The sequence below is a fragment of the Camellia sinensis genome, chromosome 12 (genome assembly GCF_055761805.1).
Source record: "Camellia sinensis isolate YWXY chromosome 12, ASM5576180v1, whole genome shotgun sequence".
In the NCBI taxonomy this organism is placed as follows: domain Eukaryota; kingdom Viridiplantae; phylum Streptophyta; class Magnoliopsida; order Ericales; family Theaceae; genus Camellia; species Camellia sinensis.
Genome location: NC_138972.1, coordinates 128,055,980 through 128,080,323, shown reverse-complemented (window position 1 = coordinate 128,080,323; position 24,344 = coordinate 128,055,980). Strand labels below are relative to the sequence as shown.

Here is a 24,344-nt window from a genome sequence, read left to right as displayed (position 1 = left end):
AGGTTGGGAGTTAGAGCCGAAAACGCCCTAAACTTACTCGAAAAAGGGCTTTCCAGGGGCAAAAATTTATAACAGTCCCCGAATACGCCTTGCACTTAGTCGAAAAACTTGCAACACTTAGTTGAAAAAGCAACAACTTTATTAAAATAACATCTGCATATTCTAATAATTGCCTTTATATATTTCTATGACGAAGAAATTACATATTACATTGTTTGTGCAGTTGGTTGGAATAAATATTGCATGATACATATATATATATATACTTTCTTTTATTTCTAAGAAGACATTTCTCGATTGTTCTACCTTAAATGCATGTTAGAACATGTTCCATATGGCTGACTGAATTGATATTTTGTAACCAATTCTAACGTTTCATTTTTTGTTTTTCTTTGTAGATGGTTTTGTTGTGTGGACTTGTAGATAATCCATATTGTTGTATGGAGAAGAATTTTCACTTTTGTGTAGAACTAATATAATACTTTTGTCGTCCTCAACTTTTGTGTAGTTCATTATTACTGATACATAAAACTTTTGGCAATCAACAGATAATGACTGTCTTTGTACATAGATCACCTTCTGTCGTGGTACATATATACCATTTGTCGGCGTACATATAGGACGTTTTGTCATCATCTATCGAAAACTTTTGTCGTGGCACATATATCATCTTTTGTTGTGGTACAGATTACGATGGTAATTTGTACCATGCCAAATAGTAATTTCGCTTGGTAGTAAATGTATTTTTTTGTATACGGAGGGCTTTGATTTTTGTATGACATATTTTGTATGGAATTATTATTCTAGTTTGGACAATAGTTGATTTGTATGAATTTTGATATTTAATGTTATTTATTTTTGGTATATGGATGCAGATTGTGGAATGATTGATAGTATGTATCATTTTGTTTTTATTCGTATTGCAGGTTGCATTGTATATAGACAGGTTGTGGAGAAATTATAATTTCACAATAAAACATAATATCATGTTTTTGGCGACTAAACAATTAGTAGCTAAAAAGAAATTAGGAAAAGACATTTGGTGACTAAAAGTTTTGTAGCAAAAAAAAAAAAAGACATTTGGCGATTAAAAGTTTTGTAGAAAAAAAAAAAGACATTTAGTGACTAAAAGTTTAATAGCCAAAAAAAAAAAAAAAAGGCATTTGGCTAGGAATGGCAACGGGGCGGAGCGGGGCCGGGGACCACCGTCCCCGTCCTCGATCCCCGATGGCCAAAACTTCCCCGTCCCCGGCCCCGATCCCCGACGGGGAACCTGTCACAGTCCCCATCCCGTCCCCAACGGGGATCGGGTTTCCCCGACCCCGAAAAGTCCCCGATCCAACTCTGTTTTCAACATTCAACACCATCAACAGATAAAAATAAAAAATAAAAAAATAATAGATCATAAAAAAAAACAGATCTGTTTCAACATTCAACACCATCAACTCTGTTTCAACATTCAATATCATCAACATAGATCAACAAAAAAAAAATAACAGATCAAAAAAAAAAAAATTACAGATCATCAATAGATAAAAAAAAAATTACAGATCATCAGATCAAAAAATCAATAACAAATAAAAAAAAGAAGAACAGATCTTACAGATCTGAGTTGATGAGGGCGGCGGAGGAGGATATCGACGGAGGAGGACGGCGGTGGAGATCGGCGAAGGAGATCGGTAGTGGAGATCGACGATGTGCTACACTCCATTAGATCTGCCGTGGCGACGGAGGAGGAGGCTGTAGTGGCCTGGAGGAGGGGGAGGAGGAGGTGGTGGCTTGGAGGAGGCTCCTGCGCTGCGTCTGTGTCCGTGTGAAGAGAAGAGAAGAGAGAGAGTGAGAGAAGAGAAGAGAGTGTGCGTGAGATAGAGCTAGTAGCTCTGAGCTACTGCTGAGTTATTCAGCAAGGGTTCAAATATATATAATATAATATATAAATATAATATAATATATAAATAAAATAGAGAGTGTGAGATAGAGCGTGTAACATATATATATAAATCGGGGGCTAACCGGGGCGGGGGGCGGGGCCGGGGCCGGGGCGGGGCCGGGGCCGGGGCGGGCCGGGGATGAAATATATATCACCGTCTCCGGCCCGAATGTCACCGGGGATTTATTTTTTCATACCATCCCCGGCCCGTCGGGGGTATTTTTCGGGGAAAAACCATTCTTATCGGGGACGGGGGGTCGGGTCCCCGTCGGGCCGGGTTCAAATTGCCATCCCTACATTTGGCGTCTAAAACTTTAGTAGCCAAAAGAAAATTAAACATTTGGCGACCAAAATATTTCGTAGCTAAAAACAAAAAACTAAATTATAAACACACTTTTGCCGACTAAAATTTTACTAGCAAAAAATGTAGAACTTTAGGCGACCAAATATTTAGTAGCCAAAAGAGGAACTTTTTGCTGACTAAACATTTAGTAGCCAAAGATGGAGACTTTCGGCAACTAAATTTGTAGTAGCTAAAAAAGAACTCTTTGCCGACTAAAATTTTAATAGCTAAAAAGGTGGAACTTTAGGCGACTAAAAGTTTGGTCGCCGAAAAGGGTCTAATTTAATTTAATGTCCAACCTTTTGGCGACTAAATATTTAGTGGGCAAATGAATACATTTGGTGACTAAAATAATTTTAGTCGCCAATTAACTTTCCTGATTACTCTTCGGCTACTAATTTTGCGACCAATAAATTTAGTCGTTGAAGCCCTTCAGTGACTAAAAATTGACTTTTGACGATTAAAAATTTAATCACCAAAAGTGAAAATTTTTATAGTGATTTTTTTTTAAATAAAACAATTTAATCTATCAAATGAAAAAGACATTGTTACTTATCCGTCCAATATCGTTATAATGAACGAGTTATAATTATTTACTCTCTCTTTTTGTCTCCCTTGTAAGTTGGAAGAAGTAAATGTTGTGATGTCGAAATAGGTGAAAAGATTATAACTAAGTTCAAAATCAGGACTTGTACGGATGATGAGATAATTGCTTAAATTAGATGTTGTGATCTTAATTTCTCATTTTTTTTTTTTTTTTTTTTTTCACGCAAAGATACACCAAATCTTATTAAGAGTAAGCAAATTCTTTGCTTGGTTATTTGTTGGGTGGTCAAATATAAATAAATATATATATTTCTTTCAAGTTGTATAAATTAATAAATCAACTAAGAATGTGTTTGGTTTAGTTAATTTATTAATTTGAATAGGGATTTAGAAAAGAAAATAGAAATGATGGATGAAATATAAATAAAATATAATTACATTTCACACATTTTTTTTCTTCTTATTTTTTTTAAAAAAAAATTCTTATATGAATTTATGAACTAAATACAACTTAAATGTTTCGTTGAAAGGAAGAAATTTTTTGTGAAATTTGTAATAGAATGGCCACAATTGCTATGATGATTTAAATTAATTCGACTTAGTTTGGTAAGTAATGTTTTTAATTAAAAAATAGAAAACATATATTATAAATTGTCAAATTATTTTTTCTATTTTTATATAGGGTAAATTATACTGATACCCCTTGAGATTTATATTTATTACAGTTTCTCCCTCACATTTAAGAAATTACACTGACCCCTTGTTAATTTAATTTTATGTATGATGATCATTACGGTGAGGGGGAGAAACTGTTATGAAACATTAAACCTCAGAAGACAATCTGTAATGAAACTTTAAACCTCAGGGAAAAGATGTAATTTTTAAAAAGTGAGGGAAAATTGTAATAAATATAAATCTCAAGAAGTGTCAATGTAATTTACCCTTTTATATATAAAAAAAAAATCGCAAAAAAGAAAAAAGAGTCAAATCCCAAATCTGCCCGCCCTTTTTCCAGCCATACCAGCGTGTCAAACCTCATGCAATTTGTTGAATCCCTCAAAGTCATCTTTGTTCAATTATATTGACTGATATGTATTGTGCAAACAAATAGAGATACAAAATCATAGAAGAGGGGGAAGATGGAAATCGTAATCAGACTCGTGAAATCTCAGTCCCCTTTCGCCATCGCCATCGCCATCGCCATCGCCATCGCCATCCGATTATACTTGATACCTCAAGGTCTGTCAGCGTAAAACCTAAGAAACACAGCTCTAGGCCAGGGTAGAGGAGATGGAAGAGCCAATACAGGGACAAGGGAAGGGTTTGGGAATGGAATGAGGGTTGATCTGTTAAAAATGATTTTTATTTTGAGCTGATTTGGAAATTGATTACTTTAATTGATTTTTTAATTTTTTGTGAAAGGGCATGTAAAAAAAATAAAGACAGTGATATAATTAGGTGTTTCTATTTTTTTTTTTTGTCATTTTAGCAAAAGAATTTCACTCGGACGGGTTTTTATATCAATTTAAAATAACAAATACGATAATGATATGTTTTTAAAAAAATTCAAAAGATATTTCGGAAGCAAATATTTTAATTAAAAAAAAATTAAGAGTTATTATAAATTATTAAATTATTGTTTTTTATTTTTTATATTTTTTTAAAAATTATTAAAAAAATCAATTCTCAAACAAATCTTCAACCGTTACTCCCTTTAGGCGGAAATGAATCGAAATGATGTTTAGAATGTCACAGGTACATCTACACAATTTTTCTCTCCCTAATTCAGCGGGTCAAAATTATGTGGACGAATCATTAATCTATTTAGAATTAAATTTTAAATTTTCAACTCAATAATAATTTTAATTAAGTAAATATACTTACTAATTTATACTTAAATATATAAATTTTAATCATTAATTTGTTTACACTTAATAATTTTAAATAATTTTAAATTTTAAAAAATTATGTGGACGAATCATTAATCTATTTAGATTAATGACCAAATAATAATTTTAATTCTAAACAGATTAAATTTAAAATTTAAAATTATTAGAGGTGCAACGACCAACTATACTTATTCTAGGGGGGATTCTATTTACACTTAAAAAAATCATTAAGTAATTTTAATTTTTCAGTATACTCTATTCAATTATTTAGGATTTTATATTACTCTCTGTACATTCTATAATTTTTTTCTAAATTACCCTTCAAGGTGCACCAAAATAATAACAAAGTCTTCATGTAAAGCCGAACAATATTATTTGGTTCGGACTCTCAGATTTTGAATGGAGTGAATTTGTTCAGATCTAAAAGTTCGAACAACAATGACATTAACCAAGTTAATTTCGTGATTCCGATGATGAATTCGATGATGGTGATGATGATGATGATTTGAGCGCAAAGAATATTAGATATGTTATGATTCCTACCGTGAATGATCCTGTCCTTAGTTGCACGAAGTGGGAGCGAGGAAGCGTGGCCTTGTAAAGGAGTCGTAGTTTAGGAGCACTTATATATTATTTTTATTGAAATATTTTTAATTTATCTATATAAACATTTTTTTAATTAAAATATATATGTTATAATTTTTTTTTATTTTTATGTAATATTTAATTAATTAAATACAACATAAAAAATATTTTTTTTAAATGAATAACAAATAAAAGTAGTGGAGTGATATTTTTTTAGAACACTAGTCATTATCTTTGAATAAAATTTATTATATTTTATGTAATAAAACAACATTTATGTTTTATTTAAATATGCTTATTATTTTTTATCTTATATATTATTTTTATTGATAATATTTTTAATTTATTTATATATATATTTTATTTTTAATTGACATATATATTATAAATAAATATGATTTATAAATAGTTATTTTTTATTGATATATGACGTATATATTAATTAAATATCTTTTGAGAGAGAGAAAGAGTATAGCGATCCCGGTTGTTCCCCGTCATTTATTGTATTCTGGACTCGGGTTCCGTGGTTGTATATTGTTGTCAATACCTTATTTCCATTCTTTATTCTTTGTATTTGAGTTATGGGATGTGTTGGGTAAGTTTGGAACAGGTTGGTTGTGAGTTGGAATAAAAGGTTGCTGCCTAGGATTTGGCTTCTTCGCTCGAGCGAGGATTTTTGCACTCGAGCGAGCCTTGGGTATTTGCTTCTTCGATCGAGCGAGCATTCTTGCGCTTGAGCGAGAACTCTTGCGCTTGAGCGTGCGTCTGCGTCTCTGTAAGACCTGAAGGTTGGTATTCTTCGCTCGAGCGAGCTTTCTTGCGCTCGAGCATGCTTCTGCGTTGCAGACCTGAAGCTTTGCATTGTTCGCTTGAGCGACGCTTCTTGCGCTCGAGCGAGGGTCTTTTGTGTTTGGTCACTCGAGCAACAACTACTTTGCTCGAGCGAGCCTCGCATATATCAGTTCACAGCAGTGTGATTTTTATCACTTTTTCATCTCCTTTTTACTCCAAACCCTAAATCCAGCTGTCTCTTTCTCTCTAAACTCTCTCTTTCTCTCTCTCTCTCTCTACAAATACACTTAGATTTTGGGTCTCTCTACCTTAGTCCCTTTGTTAAAAAGGTAGAGCATTGTGCGGGCTTCATTTTGATTTAAAGGAATTCAAGTTTGGAGCATCTTCAATTTTCACTCTTCATCTCCTTTGAGATTCTTCATTTGAGGTAGGGATAAACTACTCATTACTATGAGCTTTAACATAAATATTGGTCATTTTGTATAAATGGTTGGTTTGTGTGAAGTTAGGGTTTTGAGTTTGAAATAGTAAAAGAGGGGTTTTCTATTTTTGGGTTCTATATGTATGTGGGGTCTTGAAAATAGGTTATTTGTGTATAATGTGGAAAAATTTGGCCTTGAGTGCAATATTTGAGAAAGAGGGGAAAAATGCTCTAATTTGAATTAAATTAATTATTGGTTTGAATTATGAAATCAATGTGGGAGTATGAAATTGATTTGAGCATCATGAAATTGGTGGAAAATGTGATTAAATGGTGTAGTTGGATTGATAAATCACTCACCAATGGAAAAGTCGATAAATTATCTGTTTTGATAGATTTATTTATCTGTTTAGAAATAACTATTTTGGGCTATCGGTGGAGGATAACCATGATTGTTGTAGAAACTGCATGATGATTAGGTAAATTGAAACTAATCAAATGGAACATGTCATTGAATATGACGGTTAGATGTAAACATTGCATATGTGACTGAATTGGTCATTGTATATGACAACGTGTTTAAATACATTGTATATGTATCTTTGTTTGTGAGGAAATAGGGGATGTACTCCATTGTTTGGAAGGAGATAAGGGATGGACTCCATTAATAATTAAGTTGGCTAGAGTGTCTAGGGTGAAAGTCCCGAAATCTTAAATACATCTGAATGATGTTGATGATTGAAGTGTTGAAAATATGAGTTGCAGTCTCATTTTGAATTGTTTGGATACAAATAAACCATGTTAATGAATTGTTTTGGATAAATAAATGGAAATGGATTGAAATACGATTGTAAATGTTGATTGGTTATGGAAATGATGTACGTTAGTTTACATGTGTTAAACATTTATCGGATGCTAATGTTTTAGTTAATTCTCATATACTGTTTAACATATCTTTACTGGGCATTGGCTCACCCTACTTGGGACACCATTTTTCAGGTACAGGTGATATGCCGCCTTTAAGGTCTTAGCTTGGGTGGTTTAGGAGTTGAAGGCTCCGTTTTGTTGTTTTTATTTTGTGTCACATGTAAATTCAAGCCGAGGGCTTTATATGCAAAGGAGTTAGAATTCTTCTTTTGTTGTAACTAAGTGTTGACTTGGAAAACTGTAAGCCCGTAGGACATTTATTTTGTTGCTAACATGTAATATCTTTTGTAAAGCAGACTCTGATGAATCAAAATATAACCTTTCTATTATGATTAAGGATCTTATGAATGATTGTTTCGTGTTATTTTTTGGGGGACATGACAAAGAGAGAACAAATTGTAAATCAGAGAGAAGAGAAGAGAAAAGAAAACAGAGAGGTGAGAAGAGAAGAGAAGAGAAAACAGAGAGAGAGAGAGAGAGAGATGATAGATTGAAGATCATCAAAGACGAAGCCAGTGAAAATAGATCGAAGCTCATCTATGGTAATGCTCATTGAAGACGAAGTCAAAGTCGAAGTAACCACACCACGCTCTTCGAATTCGAAGGAAAAGTTAAAGGGCGTGAGATCGAAGTCGTCGAACAAAAGATCGAAGCCAGCGATCAGGTTCTTTCTTTACCCTCTCAAGAGTGCTTCATTCTCGCATCAGATTCGTGTTTCCCTCTTCTCAGATTCGCAATTCTGCTAGGATTCTTCCTCAGAAGTGTAAAATCGTGCTTCTTCCTTAGAGTCATCACCATATGAAACGATTCCTACTACTAAGATCCTGTCAAAGCTCCTCTGGTGGCCAAGGAGGTTGTCTGAGGAAGGGAGATATTGTTTTGGTTTTTCGGATGTAAAGGAATTTGTTCTTGTAAGTTGGTTTATTAAACAAGTATTACTTTGTCTTCATTTATTAACCTCCCCTAAACATGCAGAATATTATGTTAAAAAAAAAAATTACAAAAATCAACAATTGTATTTTGATATTTATATGAATACTTACCTCATTTTTTTTTGAATTGTTTTAAAAAACGATTTTCATTAATATTCTCATCCATTATTTAATTTTGTTCAAACTTTCTTCTATTTGCAAGAATAAAAAGCAATGATGTTGATGATAATAGTGAGTTTTGGTGGGGTGGTTTGGAGTTGTAGTGAGGAGAAAGAAAAAAAGAAAACAATTGAAACTTGGAGAAGAAGATGGAGAATAGTATGTGATTAGGGTGTACCATGAGAAAAAAAAAATATTTTAGAGTTCAATATGTATTATCTTTATTAGTAAATTTATGTTAGGGTATAACAAAAATTAAAATTTTAAAATTCTGGTTAGGAACACTTAATGATTTTTTAGGGGTAAATAGAATGCCCCTTATTCTAACCATGAAATGGGCTGGGCTTAGCTTTTTAAATAAGAGATCCAATACCCAAAGAATGGCTTAATATAAGTTTTGGCCCAAACCATTTGACCGAACCCATAGATGTTCAGCAATCAAAGGTTAAATTTAAGGACAAATTACAAATAGGCCCCTTGAAGAGTGCAGATTCTATTTTGGCTTTGGTCCTCTCTGTAGTGCCTCCTCGATGTGCTTTGTTGTAGTTTTTCTATTTGTTGTCTCTACGCTGTCTTTGTTCTACCATCTAAAAAAAAGTTTCTTTAAATTATGAATTGCTCTCTACTGTTTAAAAATTACAAATATTCTCTCGTCAAATTTTTTTATTTAATATAATTAATTAAAAAATAAAATTTATAATTATTTTTTTTATACAATGATAAAATTATCTAAATTATTAATTGAAATAAATTTTTGGTATTATCAAAAATTGTTAATTGACTTAATGATTTATTAATAAAAAGTGGATCATTTGTTATGAAATTAGAAATTTCAATAGGTGAGATACAATTTCTAGAATCACAGGGGGCAAACCGTATTTTAAGCAAATCTCATGAGGTGTATTTGATATTTTAATTTACACCAAACCTTTGACATTTTAAACCTTAAAGACTTAAATGCATTTATCAACGTGAATTTTTTTATAAGGATGAAGTATTCGACGAATTCTATACATTAGACAATTCAAATTATCAAGATGAACTCGAAATAAGTCTTAAATTGATCGAACTAGATAGTCTAATTGAAATGCCCAACTGAAGGCAATCTTATCAAAATTACATTAATCTTCTTTACCATTATGGTACCATTAATTCAATATTTAATATATATAGTGGGTGTTTAGGAAGTGAGTTTTTTTATAGGTTTTTTTAGTTGTAAGATATTATTGGAGAAATTTTTTTTTGTGTTTGGAAAGAAGTTGAGTTTTTTTGTGGTTGGATGTGATGTTTGTGAGAGAAAAAGTGAAATGATTATGGGATTTGATGTGATATTTTGTTTGAATTTTTGTTTTGTAACTAATTTGTCTTTTAGTGAAAAAAATTAAAAAAAAACCCAAAAAAATCGTTCACAAACACTGATGTGAAAGGCACATCATGAATGATTAATGTCTGTTTATATATATTGACATCTAAAAGCATCAACAATGGTTGTTGCTGTCATTGTTATTGCTATAATTTGACAATGAATAGTGTTATTTTATCAAATTCTAGCAATGGTACTTCAATGGTTATTTGCTATTTTGGCAAATCTCAATCAACTTTCCCTCTAAATTTGTAGATGTTTGGATATAGGTTTTTTTGGAATTTTATTTTTGTTTATTTTTTGTTTTTTGAGACATTTTTTTAACTGTTTGTGAAAAAAAATTATATATTTATATTATTCCCGATTAGACAAATATAAAAAATGAAAAAAATAAAAAATTGGAAAAAAAATATTAAATATAATTCATCCCACCAAAAAACATATCACTACATATTTAATAATTTTTTTTAACTACATATAAAAAATAAACAATCACCAATTACCCACCAATAATCATCCATCATTCACCCAACATTCATCTTTTTATTGCCTTCAAAAAATATATTTATTTTTCCATAGGAGAATCGGCGGCTGAATTAGGAGAAAACGATGTATATATCCTTGACTTCACTGTGTTTGTAGGAGTTACATCTTGCCACATGATATTATTTTGTAAGATTGGCCAACAATGTTCAAAAGTAAAATGTTTGTTTTCATCTTGGTGATATAATAGTTTTGCTTGAAGCATCCGTATCAATAAATTATTACATCAATTAATTAGTTCATTTTTAAATAAGACAAAATAAAAAAAACTAACATAAATAAATGAATATGAAATCTTACCATTTGAATGTAGATTTTCGACTTGTGCCAAACACCCACGAAATTTGTTGCAACATTTCATGATTACATCCCATCGAGATGATATTGACACTTGTATTCTTGAATGATCATTTTGTAGCGAGCAATAATTTTAAAAAATTCTTCCCAAAAAATGAGCATGAGATTGTGAATTCCCAACAATTGGGTCTTCAGTAATGTGACACCAAACTCTACAAATTGCCACATCATCTTCAGTAGTGAAAGATTTTCATCTCTTTGTTTTTGATGAACCTTGCATAGTGATTATGTGAAAAAACTAAAAAGAATATAATTTCAGAAGTTTATTATGAAATCAAATTGAGATGAAAAGAGGAGAAAAGAAAAATAAAATATGCAATGGTTGTTGTGAAATAAAATTGAGTTGAAGAGAATTTATTTATAAAAATTCAAAATATTATCATTTCAATATAATAGTTGTTTGAAGAGATGTCCGTTTGACACAAGCTAGTGTTTGTTTTTATTTTTTTTAGTCAAATAGAGCATAATGGCTTTGTTTGGTTTCATCACCACCGTCCACGTGTTGGTCATCGACAGTTGAGATGATTTGTGTAGAATCATCCAACCTTTTATTCGTCTCATTCTCACTGTCTCTCTCACCAGTTCGTCCTCCCTCTCCCTCTCAATCTCTGTCTCTCTGTCTCTATCTCTCTCTCTCTCTCTCTCTTCTCTCTCCATTACAGAGTAGCAAGTGTTACCTCTATCTCCCTCACTCTTACTTTCTTTATCTCATCTCCAACCCTTTTTTGATGAATCTTCATCAGCTCCAACCCTCTTTTTCTTTATCCCTTAAACCATCTATCTCTATATATCTCTTTATGTCTTTATCGATGAAGCCAAAGCTTGGTTCCAATCACCGATCTATATCTCTTTCCATCTCTCTCTGTCAGTCTCCATCGATTAAATCGTCTCTCTCTCTCTCTCTATATATATATATATATGTCCCTTTCAATCACCGATCACCAATCAACTCTCGGTTTCAGTCACCGATCAAGACTCTCGGTTTCAGTCACCGATCAAGGTGTGATATATTTATTTATTTTATTTATTTTATATCAATCTATTAGAGTAAAAATCAAATCTTTCAAATCTTAATGAAGATACAAAAGAATCAATTTTTTGATGTTATTTTGAGAAAAATTTTGATTTTGATTTTGTTGAATGTTGTTGTTGTTGTTGTTTGAAAATTTTTGCTTGAATGTTCTTGTTGTTTTAGTGAAATTCTATTTAAAAAAAAGTTGTTGTAAAAAAAAAATTGTGAATTTCGCAAAATGAAAAAATTAATATGTTTTTGTTTGAGTTTTTCTACAAACAGATGAGAAAAGGAATGAGGAAAGGAAGAAAATCAGTAGGTTTTGGGTGAGCAGGCAGATTTTCCATTTGCCAAAGTTGTTGTCAAACTTGGCAACAACTTTGGCATTTGCCATTTTTAACAGCTGTTATATCTCACCATTGGAGAACCATTTTTCCTCAAAGCTACTATATTATAGCGTTGGCAGCTCTAATGACAAACCATTGGAGATGCTCTTAACTTACCATTATAAAGATGTGTACAATAATTCTCCACAACAAAGTCAAGACATACACAAGTCCCTATGGATTGATTCCATCCTATTCCCACCTAGTTCTTCAACATATTGTTTTCATCATCCTCACCATGAACTCTTCAACAAATTCCATCAAGTTCAACAGATTTTCATTAGATAAATTTGCTATGAACATCTGCAAAATTCTGTGTATTTCAGGACTAGTCCTCTACTTAGCATACATATTCATTTTCATCCAATCCAACTGCCTATCTTTTCAATTCTTTACCCCCTTAGAAGACATATGGCTAGTGACACCACCTTCCCAACAACTTAATAACCTCACTTATACCAATCATTCCTCTCCCATCAACCTTACCCATCTTGCTTTTGGCCTTGTAGGCTCCCTCAATGCATGGAGATACCGAAAAGCATACATCGAGTCATGGTGGTGCCCCAACGGAACACGTGGATATCTCTTCTTCAACACACATCCCACTGATGACCTCCTCTCCTAGCCGTCCTCTTCTCATCCTCTTCGCGTGTCCAATGACATATCCAAAATCGTAGAAGAGTCAAAACATGTTGTGCCAATCATGGCTTGTATGGTGCATGCGATTTTGGAGGTGTTTAGGGAAGGCGACGATGGGGTGAGGTGGTATGTGATGGGGGATGATGATTCTATCTTTTTTGTGGACAATTGGGTTGATGTTTTGGGACAATATGGTCATACTAAGTATGTTTACATTGGGGGACATTCAGAGTTTATTATGGCGAATTTTTGGTTCTCATTTTGATCAAGGGTTTGGTGGAGCTAGATTTGCTTTGAGTTATCCTTTAGTTGCAGCAATGGTTAAAGATTTAGAAGGGTGTTTGAGGAGATATCCATATTTGAAATCAGCATATTTGATTATTAAGTATTGTGTAGATGAGTTAGGGGTTCCATTTTCTGCTAAGAGAGGGATTCATCAGGTAATTAATTCTATACAGTTCTACGTGCAAAAAATTTGATCATAGATAATTTTCTCGTATGAGGTGAGAATCACACATTTATGAAAAATGCTTGAGACACCTAATTTATCATCCCTAATGATGTGTTTGATAAATGTCAAATTTTGATTTGTCATACATTTTATCATGTGGGGTTTAACCTCAATACCACTTTATTAGAAATGGTTTAAGAGTGGTAAATTAGGAGATGTAGCACTGTTGTGCATTTACTAGGCCCCATCTCATGTGAAAAGATTGTGTCTTATTTTGTGATATAATTTTATATATTTTAAATTTTTTTTTAGGAATTAAGAACTCCAACACATAAAAAGATTAATAAAAAAAAAAGTTTAGAGGTAGTGGTTTTCTTTGTCAATTTTTTTTGTACATATTCACTATAGTTTGGAGGTAGTTAGTTGTGGGCTGGGATCTGCCTTCAAGATTACATATCTATGTTAAAATAAAAAATGTTATGAATTATGAAAGTTTATCTTAAATCTTATTTTAAATGTGAGTGTGCGATGTAAATTTAGAATTAGTGAGACGTTGGTCACTCACAATAAATGTAGATAATTGATTTTAGTTGCTAAATAATGTTTTTCTAAGTATGTTCAATTACTCATGTTGAAATTATAAAATGAATACAAAGTAAGTGGCAGTTATGTGTTGGGATGGAGCATCAAGTTCACATATCTATGTTAAAATTGAAAAGAAAACAAAGATTGAGTTAGCCATTTGGGGCTTCAAGTTCATTAGCAAGGACATATTGACAGAGACATATGACAAAGATATATGTTGCCACAAAAATTCATAACACCACAAAACACACTATCTTTTTAGAAGTGTAATTGGTTCCCATGATCAATAAACTTATTTTTGTTAAATAAATTTGCACAAAAACAAAAGTTTATATGGAAATTAAAATTTACTTGTGAACGGATGTATACAATGCAGATTGATTTACGCATTGACATATCAGATTTTTTACCATCTCACCCACGATCTTTATTACTCTCACTCCACCATTTCGACAAGGTAGAGCCAATTCTCCCCTCTATGAACCGTTTTCGATCCGCAAATCACCTTGTGAAAGCTACAAAAACCGACCAGTCTCGTATGTTGCAACAAACTATTTGCTACCAAAAAAAAACCAATTGGTCTTTTTCCATATCATGGGGCTACTCTGCCCATATTTATGAAAACGTGTTGCCAAGAAGTATTTTGAAAAGGCCACTTGAGACATTTAGACCATGGCTCAAGGAAATGCCAGCACTCTACATGTTTAACACGCAATGGCCGCCATATTTTTTTCTTCAAATCTGTTAATGTATATATTTAGATTAGATTTATCCTTATCTCTCTCTATCTCTATCTCCTTTTATACTTATCTAGGTTTGTAGACAGCCTATAAATACAAGGTCTCCTATTGTATTCTATTCATTCAATATAATACAGATACACAATTCTCATATTTCTTTCAACTATTTTAACATGGTATCAGAGCTCTAGGTTCTACACTTATAGCCTTTTTTTTTTGTGCTAAGTCTTGTACACAGTGGCACTATAGCATTCATTCCATCACCCATACACTTTGTTGTCTTTGTTCTAGTACTGCTTCATCGTTATTTTCAGACGATTCCAGTGGCCGTAATCACAATCCTGCCACACCATAATCTTCGTCTCTTCCAGAAAATTCTATAGCCACCAATCACGCTCTAAAACACGCTCAGACGCGCTCTCACGCGCCACTTATTTCTCGGCGTGCCATTCACGATGCCACCAGGATATATATGCGCTACCATGCGTCGTTTGCCCGACGATCACACGCCACGCTCCTGTCATGCGCGGGTGCCTCCTTTCCGTCGTCGCTGACGTCAGCCCTAAGCGCATCAGCACTACAGTACGCTGTATGCCTGCTACTATCGTGAGCCGCGCATCTGTTGGTGCCTCTGCTGCTATCGTGCGCCACGCATCTCCTGCTAACATGAGTCGCGCCTCTGCTGACGTCAGCCTTACACCTTGTTTGGCCAAAATTCAATTTTTGGCTTGATTCACCTGTCTTTTGCACATTTTTTGATCATTTTGTCCTTGTTTCCAACTATTTTCAACGTTCCGAGTTCACTGGGGCCCTCTGTTTTATCTAGTTCTACTCCGCCACCACTGGTTCTCTTTTGTGATTCATTATTTAATCACCTCATGGCTCGTTCAGACAGTTATCCTCAGCACAGTCGCTATTTTGGACCCTTCACAATATACAGCTGAGATCAGTTTTCAGCACATCTTGCATCTACTACAGTTGCCTCTGGTTTATCATCCGTTGTCACCCCGTCACCACCCTACACTCTTCCCGATATTGAAGCTATTGTCAAAAAGGTTATTTCTACCTCTAATACACCCTCTACTGTCCTCTTAGTTACTCCAGGCACCTCTTCTTGGTATTTTGATTCCGCTTGTTGCAACCATATGACCTTTGATCCTACACTTTTCTCCACTATTACATCTTCTTCTACGTTACCTGTTATTCACACTGCTGATGGCTCTCCAATGCATGTTAGTCATATAGGTCATATTTCATTTCCACCTTTATTGTTTCCCTACCCCACACTTATGTGATCCTCGATCTTACACTTAATCTTATTTCAATTGGTCAACTCTGTGATCTTGGCCTCACTGTTCTCTTTTCTTCAACTGATTGTGTTGTGCAGGATCCGAAGACGGGACAAACTCTTGGGATCGGTCGTAGATATGGCTGTCTGTATGAGCTCATCCACCTTCGCATTCCCTTCTCCAGTCCTTTCCTTGTCCAGACTGCTGCTCCTACTACTCCTAGTTCTCCTCTTGCCTTATGGCATTCTCAGTTAGGTCATGTTTTTGGTCGTTTACGATCTCTAGTTTCTAGTGGTCAGTTAGGTCCTGTTCTAAATGATAAAGTAGATTACCTATCTTGTCAACTAGCAAAACAATCTGTTTTACCATTTCCATCCAGTACCTCTATGTCTCATGCACCTTTTGATCTCATATACTCTGATGTTTGGGGACCAGCACCTAATACCACTATAGGGGGATCTAAATACTTTGTCATTTTTGTAGATGATTTCACTCGTTTTACCTAGTTATTTCTTATGAAGTCTCGCTCAGAGTTACCATAAATATACTATGATTTCTCCCAAATGGTTAAAACTCAGTTTTCTTCCACCATCAAAGTTTTTTGTGCTAATAATGCCCAAGAATACAAAGAAACAAACTTTTTGAGATTCCTTCATCAAAATGGCACACTTTCTCACTATTCTTGTCCTAGTACCTCCCAACAAAATGGTCGTGCTGAGCGTAAACATCGTCACCTTTTAGATACTATTCGTGCTCTTTTAATTTCCTCTTCTTGTCCTGAGCGTTTTTTAGGGGAAGCTGCTCTCACAACTGCCTATACTATTAACCGTGTTCCTTCTCCCACCATCAACAATCATACCTCATATGAGCGCTTATATGGCCAACCTCCTATCTGTTCTCGTCTCCGTGTGTTTGGATATGCTTGTTTTGTCCTCTTTCCACCACATGAACGTTCCAAATTAGAACCTCGAGCCCGCATATGTTGCTTCTTGGGGTATGGGATTGAACATAAAGGCTATCATTGTTGGGATCCTATTTCTCAACGTTTTCGTGTCTCTTTTCATGTGGTATTTTAGGAAGACAAGATGTTTTCTTCTATATCTAAGTTTCATCTATCCACTCTTCCCACTACATCATTCTTCACAGATCCCTCTCTATTGTTTGATGAGCTTGATATAGACACTACTTCTACCCTGTTGCCTCTGGTCCATCCTGAGGATCCTGTTCTGTCTCTTGGTCCTGCTGATGCTCCACTCCCTAATCCTGCTCCTAGTCCTATCATGTTGCCTCCGGCCCATCCTGAGGCTCCTGCTTCACCTCCTCCTCTTGGTTCTGCTTCTGAGGTACCTCTTCGTCATTCTACTCGAGTAACATAACCTTCTGTCCTTTTTCGTGATTTCATTGTTGGTTCTACTACATTTTCCTTTCATGAACCTACTTCCTATCGAGAGGCTTGTTCTAACCCTCTTTGGCAGCAAGCTATGACTGATGAACTACAGGCTTTTGATAAAACTCATACTTGGGATGTGGTTAATCTTTCTCTTGGCAAAAGTATTGTTAGTTGCAAATGGGTTTACAAGCTCAAGACTCATTCTGATGGTTTTATTGAGCGTTACAAAGCACGTCTTGTTACCCGGGGGTTTACTCAAGAATATGGGATTGACTATGAAGAAACCTTTGCTCCTATTGCCTGTCTGACTTCTGTTCGTAGCTTACATAGTGTTGCTGTTGCTGCTGTTCGCCACTGGAAACTTTGTCAAATGGATATGAAGAATGCATTTCTCAATGGTGATCTCACTGAGGAAGTTTATATGCAACCTCCACCTGGTTCCTCTGTACTCCCCTCCAAAGTCTGTAAACTTCATCGTATTTTGTATGGTTTAAAACAAGCTCCTCGTGCCTGGTTTGCCAAGTTTAGCTCCACCATTCATGATTTTGGATTCTCCTCCAGTGCCTATGATTCTGCCCTTTTTATTAGTAAGACAGAATGTGGTACTATTCTTCTTCTTCTCTATGTGGATGATATGATCATCACTGGCGATGACACAGTGGGTATCTCTAGTCTCAAACTGTTTCTCAGTCGCTAGTTTCAGATGAAGGATTTGGGTCTTCTCAGCTATTTTCTCGGCTTGGAAATCTCTCATGATCCATTTGGTTACTTTCTCTCCCAAGCCAAGTATACTTTTACCGATTGCAAGACTGCCTCTACTCTCGTTGATTCTCAGACTCCTCTCACACCTCTTGATGGTCACTTGTTGTCTAATGCTATTTTAAATCGTCAACTAGTTGGTAGTCTTGTCTATCTCACGGTTACTCGTCCAGACATTGCTAATGTTGTTCACATTATTAGTCAGTTCATGGCTGCTCCTCGCTCTCCGCATTATGATGCTTTAGTTCGTATTTTACGATATCTCAAAGGCACTATGTTTCATGGTCTTCATTACTCCGCTCACTCTTCTCTGTAGTTACATGCATTTTCTGATGCTGATTGGGCAGGGGACTCTACTAATCGCCGTTCTACTATAGGATTCTGCTTCTTCTTGGGTGACTCTCTCATTGCCTGGCGTTGCAAGAAGCAAACGCTTGTTGCGTGTTTTAGTACTAAGGCTGAGTATCGTGCTCTTGCTGACACTACTCAGGAGCTTGTGTGGCTTCGCTGGCTTCTTTCTGATAGGGAGGTTTCTCATTCTACTGCGATTAACCTCTATTGTGATAGTCAAAACGCAATTCAGGTTGCTTATAATGATGTCTTCCATGATCGCACAAAGCATATTGAGATTCATTGTCACTGCATACGACAACATGTTATTAGTAGCACTGTTCGTCTTATCTTTGTTATCTCTGCCAATTAGACAACCGACATCTTCACCAAGGCTCATCTTTTTGGTCGTTTCAGTGATCTAGTTTCCAAACTCAAGTTGGTTGATGCCTACCTACCTTGAGTTTTGATGAGTATTACATATTAATTCTCTATTACTCACATACCATTTACATATCCATTTAAAATAAGTTAATCTACCCCCACAGTGTAATTAATTTTTTAAAAATAAAACAATTTAATCTATCTTATGAAAATGTCATTGTTAATTATATTCACCCCTTCTCTCTATATCATGAACGAGTCATTGATATTTGCTATTTGCTATCTCTCTCTTTGTCTCTCTTACAGATTAAAAGTAATGAATGTTGCGACGTTGTAGACGTGAGTAAGAACATAATTGAGGTCAAATTCAAAACTTACAAAGATGATGAGATAATTGCTGAAGTTAAATTTTGTGAGATCTTAATTTTTCACTGTAAATATATATATATATATATATATAGAAAAATGCTTAGTGCTCCCACTAATTAGGTGGGGTCCTGCCATTAATGATGTGATGTTTTGGTCTTGGAGTTGTATTTTTTTTTTTTTTACTTTTTTAATGTATTAGTGCTATTAGTGGTGATGCTTTTAGTGGGATGAATCATTGTTGATATATATATTAGATGACATATTATTTGCTTGGTTAGGTGAACAAGATCAACTAATTATATTTATTGAGTGAACAATTTTGTTTTATTTTATTCTTGCACGTCTTTCTAAATCTTTACACAAAAGCTACAATTATCATGAGATGCACGAAATTGCATCACTAGTCATCAATATTTTAGTGGAAGTTTTTATTTTTATTTTTATTTTTTTTAAGGACAAGTCAAACATGACATATATTAAAAGAGAAACAAAATAGAGTCATATCAAGCCCTAACTTACCGAGAGAAGAAATACTTTTTAAGGCTTTCAATGTTAAATTCCTGCAATTAATTATAGGGTAAAATTTCACCTCCTCGTGTTTGAGACAAAAACACTTATCCCCTATTATTCAAAAATAATAAGAAAGTCTTCGTTTGGTTTTGAATCAAAGTGTGTAACTGTAAACACCGTTAATTACATATATAAAAAGATTGTAATACCTTTAAATCTTATATTTTTTTTTTTGTTATTTTTTTCTCTCTCCTCTCTTATAGACATAATTTATAATGTCTAACATTAATTTAATTAAATCACAATACTTATAAAATTTTAATTATTTATTGTAATTTTTAACTTTTTATTCTAATTCTAATTTAATTATATTTTAGATCACAATTAATCTTAAATATTTAATTATTTAATGTAATTCCTTATTTTTTAATCTAATTTTAAATTAATTATATTTTGTATCAGAATTAATTGTAAATTGTTAATTATTTACTATTTTTTTCATGTTAATTTAATTTTAATTAATCATATTTTATATCAATTTTTAATTATTATTTATTTTATAGTATTTTTATTTAATTATATTTAAATAAATTCTTAATTATATTTTATATTTTAGATTAATCCTTAATTATATTTTATTTTAATTAACATATTAATTTAATTTTAGGTTTAGAGAAAATTCGGATAAAATTATCTTTTTGTTGTATTAATTTCAATTTATTTTTTTAGAAAATTAAACCCACTTTCAAAATTGGTAATTGGTGCGTGTGATACACTTTCTGCTAGTTTGGATAGAAAATCTAACAGTGACACTTTAGTTCAAAATCACATAAGTAGTTTGTGATTATATTTGAATCAGAAGGCATAAAGTACTCCAATCCCAAAACACAAAGAATAAAATGAATTTAATCCGTAATTATATCAATGGTTTATAACAACTTTATTACAAGTAGTAACAACTTCATTTAAACTCATTGAGCTCCTCAAGTTTTCTTCTTCGAATCCATTGATAGTTTTGCAGGGAACAACCAAATTGTTACAACTTATATGTTTGGTTTATCAACTTGTTCATTGACTAGGTGTCATTCTGCTGATTCTATCTCCAATGTTCAGGTTTTCTCTCCGGTGACAAAGTTTCTTGCGGTGAGTCTGAAACATGCTCCATATACATGTAGTGTGTTATACTTTTGTTGGCTATATATTTTGTACAAGCCAATTGCAATTCGACGCGTGGCAGAATAAGGGTAATACAGGAAGGCTAGTCAAGTCTTCAATCTTGATCGTACACGTGGCAGTTAGTATTGGTTATTACAAGATCTGAGTAGCAGTGGATCAACAAAGATAGGCAAGGTGATGTGGCTTCAACGGTTACTCACATTTAAATTCAAATTTAGGAGGGAAGTCTAACTGCAAGTGATGGCATAGTGGGCTAATTACAAGGCAACATGATCAGCGATCATGGAGGAGTAGTTCGACGGTTGGAAACGCAGTTCGATGGTCATCCTTGAGAAGTATAAATAGCAAAGAAGGCCCCAGAAAAAGCCTCCAGACTCAGATCCAAAAAACCAGTCTTATTATACTTATTTTCCTTTCCAGTTTTATATTTTAAGTCTTACATTTCCTGTTCTTTACATTCCTGTACTTTCAATTCCTGCATTGCACTTCGTTCATAAGAATAGTTTCAAGTAGTAGATTATTGCTGTAAACCTCTACGAGGCTGAGTTTGGATCATTGTAAGTTTTTCATTTTCAATGAAATGCTTCAATAGTTCTTCATTCAATTGTTATCTTGTTTAATTCTCCTAAATCAAGTGACCAGTAAAAGTCCTCTTCATTGAGGCAGAAAGAACTAAAAGACAATCGTCTGATAATTGGTTGGCAATTAATTCTCTGTAAAGACTGATTGATCCTTGCTGGCACGCTCGTAATTACAAAATAACCTTCGAAAGCCAAAAAAGCTAACATATATTTTTGGCACGCCCAGTGGGACAAATTGAAATGGCTAGACGTAGGAGACAAGGAGAAAATGAACGCTTGGAAGAAGGCGTGGAAGGAGAGGTGGAGATACCTAATCCAGAGGATAATGTGACAACACATCCTGTGGAAACTCCCATTTTATCAGAACCTATGGTCGAACAGACCAGTATTTCAGAACAAGTACCACATGTTCGTAATATTGGACGAGACCAAGGAATTGGACCATCCACTGTTCCATCTACTCAGCCAATAAATCCATGGGGTGGCCTAGTAGATGCTATGGGACAACAGTTAATAAACACGATGGAAAGGTGGGCAACATCCTTTTTGGATCGAATGAATAACCACCAAATGATAAACGCAAGACACATGGAGGAAGTTTTAAATGTCCCTCAGCAAAGATTGGCTAGAGATAAACAGCATATGCAAGTTAATAGACATTCTAATGGTCAAACTAGTAATCAGAACTATGAAAGACCATCACTTTAGTCTTGGTGCGAACCTATTCCGAGGCCTATAGCAGGTCAAAATGCCTCAGTATTTAACAATGAAACCATGCAATTTGGTGAATCTGGCCCAGTACAAGAAAATAGCATAAGAATGGTTCCAAATCCCATGTTCGAAGCCATACCTGGCATAAGAGGGTTCATTAATCCCTTATTCGAAGTTATACCCTAGGGGTTGGAAGGTTTTCCTACAAATGGAAGAGACACAACACCAGTCCCAGCACCTTTCGCAGGTCTTTTCTCAGGACAAGCTCAAAGGGGTTACCCACACCCCCAACGGCTACCTGCACCACAGGGACAACCAGTCCCAAATATACCACCTTATGGACCAAAAGGACCACAAGCACAGGTTTGCCCACCAAATCCTGTGTTTGTCCCTCCAGTAGTGGTTCGACAGACACAAAATATGGTCCCTAGGGACCAAATTGCTGACATTGTTAGAGAGATGTGTGGATCAATGGCTCGAGGGGTCCAAACTCCAGTGTACAGGAAACCATACCCAGAATGGGTGGACAGGGTACATGAATACCTAAGAGGTTTCAGGATACCAGATTTTACCCTTTTTTATGGGAACAGAAACCAATCAACAGTGGAGCATATTGCTAGGTTTGCTGCTCAATGCGGTGAATTTACTAATAATGATTATATGAAGTTAAGGTTATTCCCAAATTCCCTAACTGGGGGAGCATTTGTATGGTATATTAACCTTACACCTGGCTCTATCCAAACTTGGCAACAAATGGAAGAGGCATTTCATGTCCCATTCTTCCAATCGGAGCCAGAGGTTTCCATGGAAGACTTGGCAAGATTGAGTCAAAAGCCTGACGAGAAGGCTACTCAGTTTATTGCCAGATTTAAAAGGGCTCGAAATAAATGTAGAGTCATCCTGCCAGAGCCAGAATTCGTGAGATTGCCTCAAAATGGCTTAGAGTTTAGGCTTCGAAAGAAGTTTGACTCGACTGAGTTCAGAGACTTAGTGGAACTCACTTATAAGGTGTCTAGATACGAAGCATTACTAGAGGAGGAACAAGATCGAAATAATGCATCGTACAAGACATATTATAGAGATCCTAATTATGAAATTGATGCAATAGATATTGTGGGGAAAGAACCTGTGATTTGTGAAGCATTGATTCATAAGGATACAACAATTGACCAGCAGTTTAAAAAGAAAGACCTTCACAGGAAATACTCTTTTGCTTGCGGCCAACTTCCTTAAGTTACCAAAAGGGGTTAAAATTCCATCTCTTGATGAACTTAAAGGAAAAGTATATTGTAAATGGCATAATTCTTGGTCTCACTCAACTAAGAATTGTATTGTTTTTCGAGACAGGATCCAAGAATAAATTCGGAAAGGAAGTTTGAAATTCCCAACCAAAGCTGAAAAGGCCATGGTGATCGACAGTAATCCATTTCCAGAAATTGGAGAGGTGGCAGCCAATGTCATTATGCCGGAGTTTCAGAACTTGTCTTTGAAAGAATTGAAAGAAGTCAATGTGCAGATACATGTGGCCAACCAGACAACTATCAAGAAAGACACTGGAAATCTACCAGCTATTGGACAAGGTTTCTCACACTAGAGGGAAGACTCTGATGAAGAAGCACTGGATGATGATTCCTTAGAGGCAGCTGTAATGCAAAGGATGTGTCCTAGGTGCAGACTAAGCTACAAGTGGTTGAAAAGACTTCCAATTGATGGGAAGCAATATTACAAGGCTGTGCAGAGACGTCCTAAACCAACCAATGCTTATAATAAAAGGCCATATCCATCTGGTGTTAGGCAGCAGCCATTGAGGGTTGAACCAACAGCTGATAGAATGCATTCCAAAGGCAAGAGGCCTTTACATGAGTCCAGGCCACCTAATTATTACAGAATGGAGAGCAGTCATTCTGAGAAGAGACTGGAGAGAGGTTCAGTTTATGGGATCAAAGCCAGAGATTGGCCCCCTAGACTAGCCTCACGCAGGATAGAAAGTGGACACCTTCATCAAAGGCCTGAGTTAGGCCCAAAGCATGAAGTTAGGGCCAAACAGTGGCCTTCACAGCCAGCTTCGAGGGTGACTTTGAAGGAATAAAGAAGTAGTTCAACAGCTGGGTCAGTAAGTTCGTGGGTACCTGGAGTCCCAGATTGGTTTGTGATGCAGAACAAACCTAGGGAAGTGTTTACCCAAAGAGATGTAATTGGAAACCAAGGCAGGATGGTCAAGCCTCCTTTGGTGGCTCCAAACAAT

At 34.8% G+C, this 24,344-nt stretch overlaps 1 pseudogene across 1 annotated transcript in view; it reads left to right on the top strand.

The window, feature by feature from the left end:
- LOC114311362 (IQ domain-containing protein IQM3-like) overlaps positions 1-24,344 on the top strand; it is a 153,395-nt pseudogene that overhangs the window by 32,091 nt on the left and 96,960 nt on the right. Inside the window, exon 11 of the transcript XR_014345578.1 lies at positions 2,532-2,548. The product of XR_014345578.1 is annotated as an IQ domain-containing protein IQM3-like (transcript). The remainder of the gene's footprint in view (positions 1-2,531; positions 2,549-24,344) is intronic.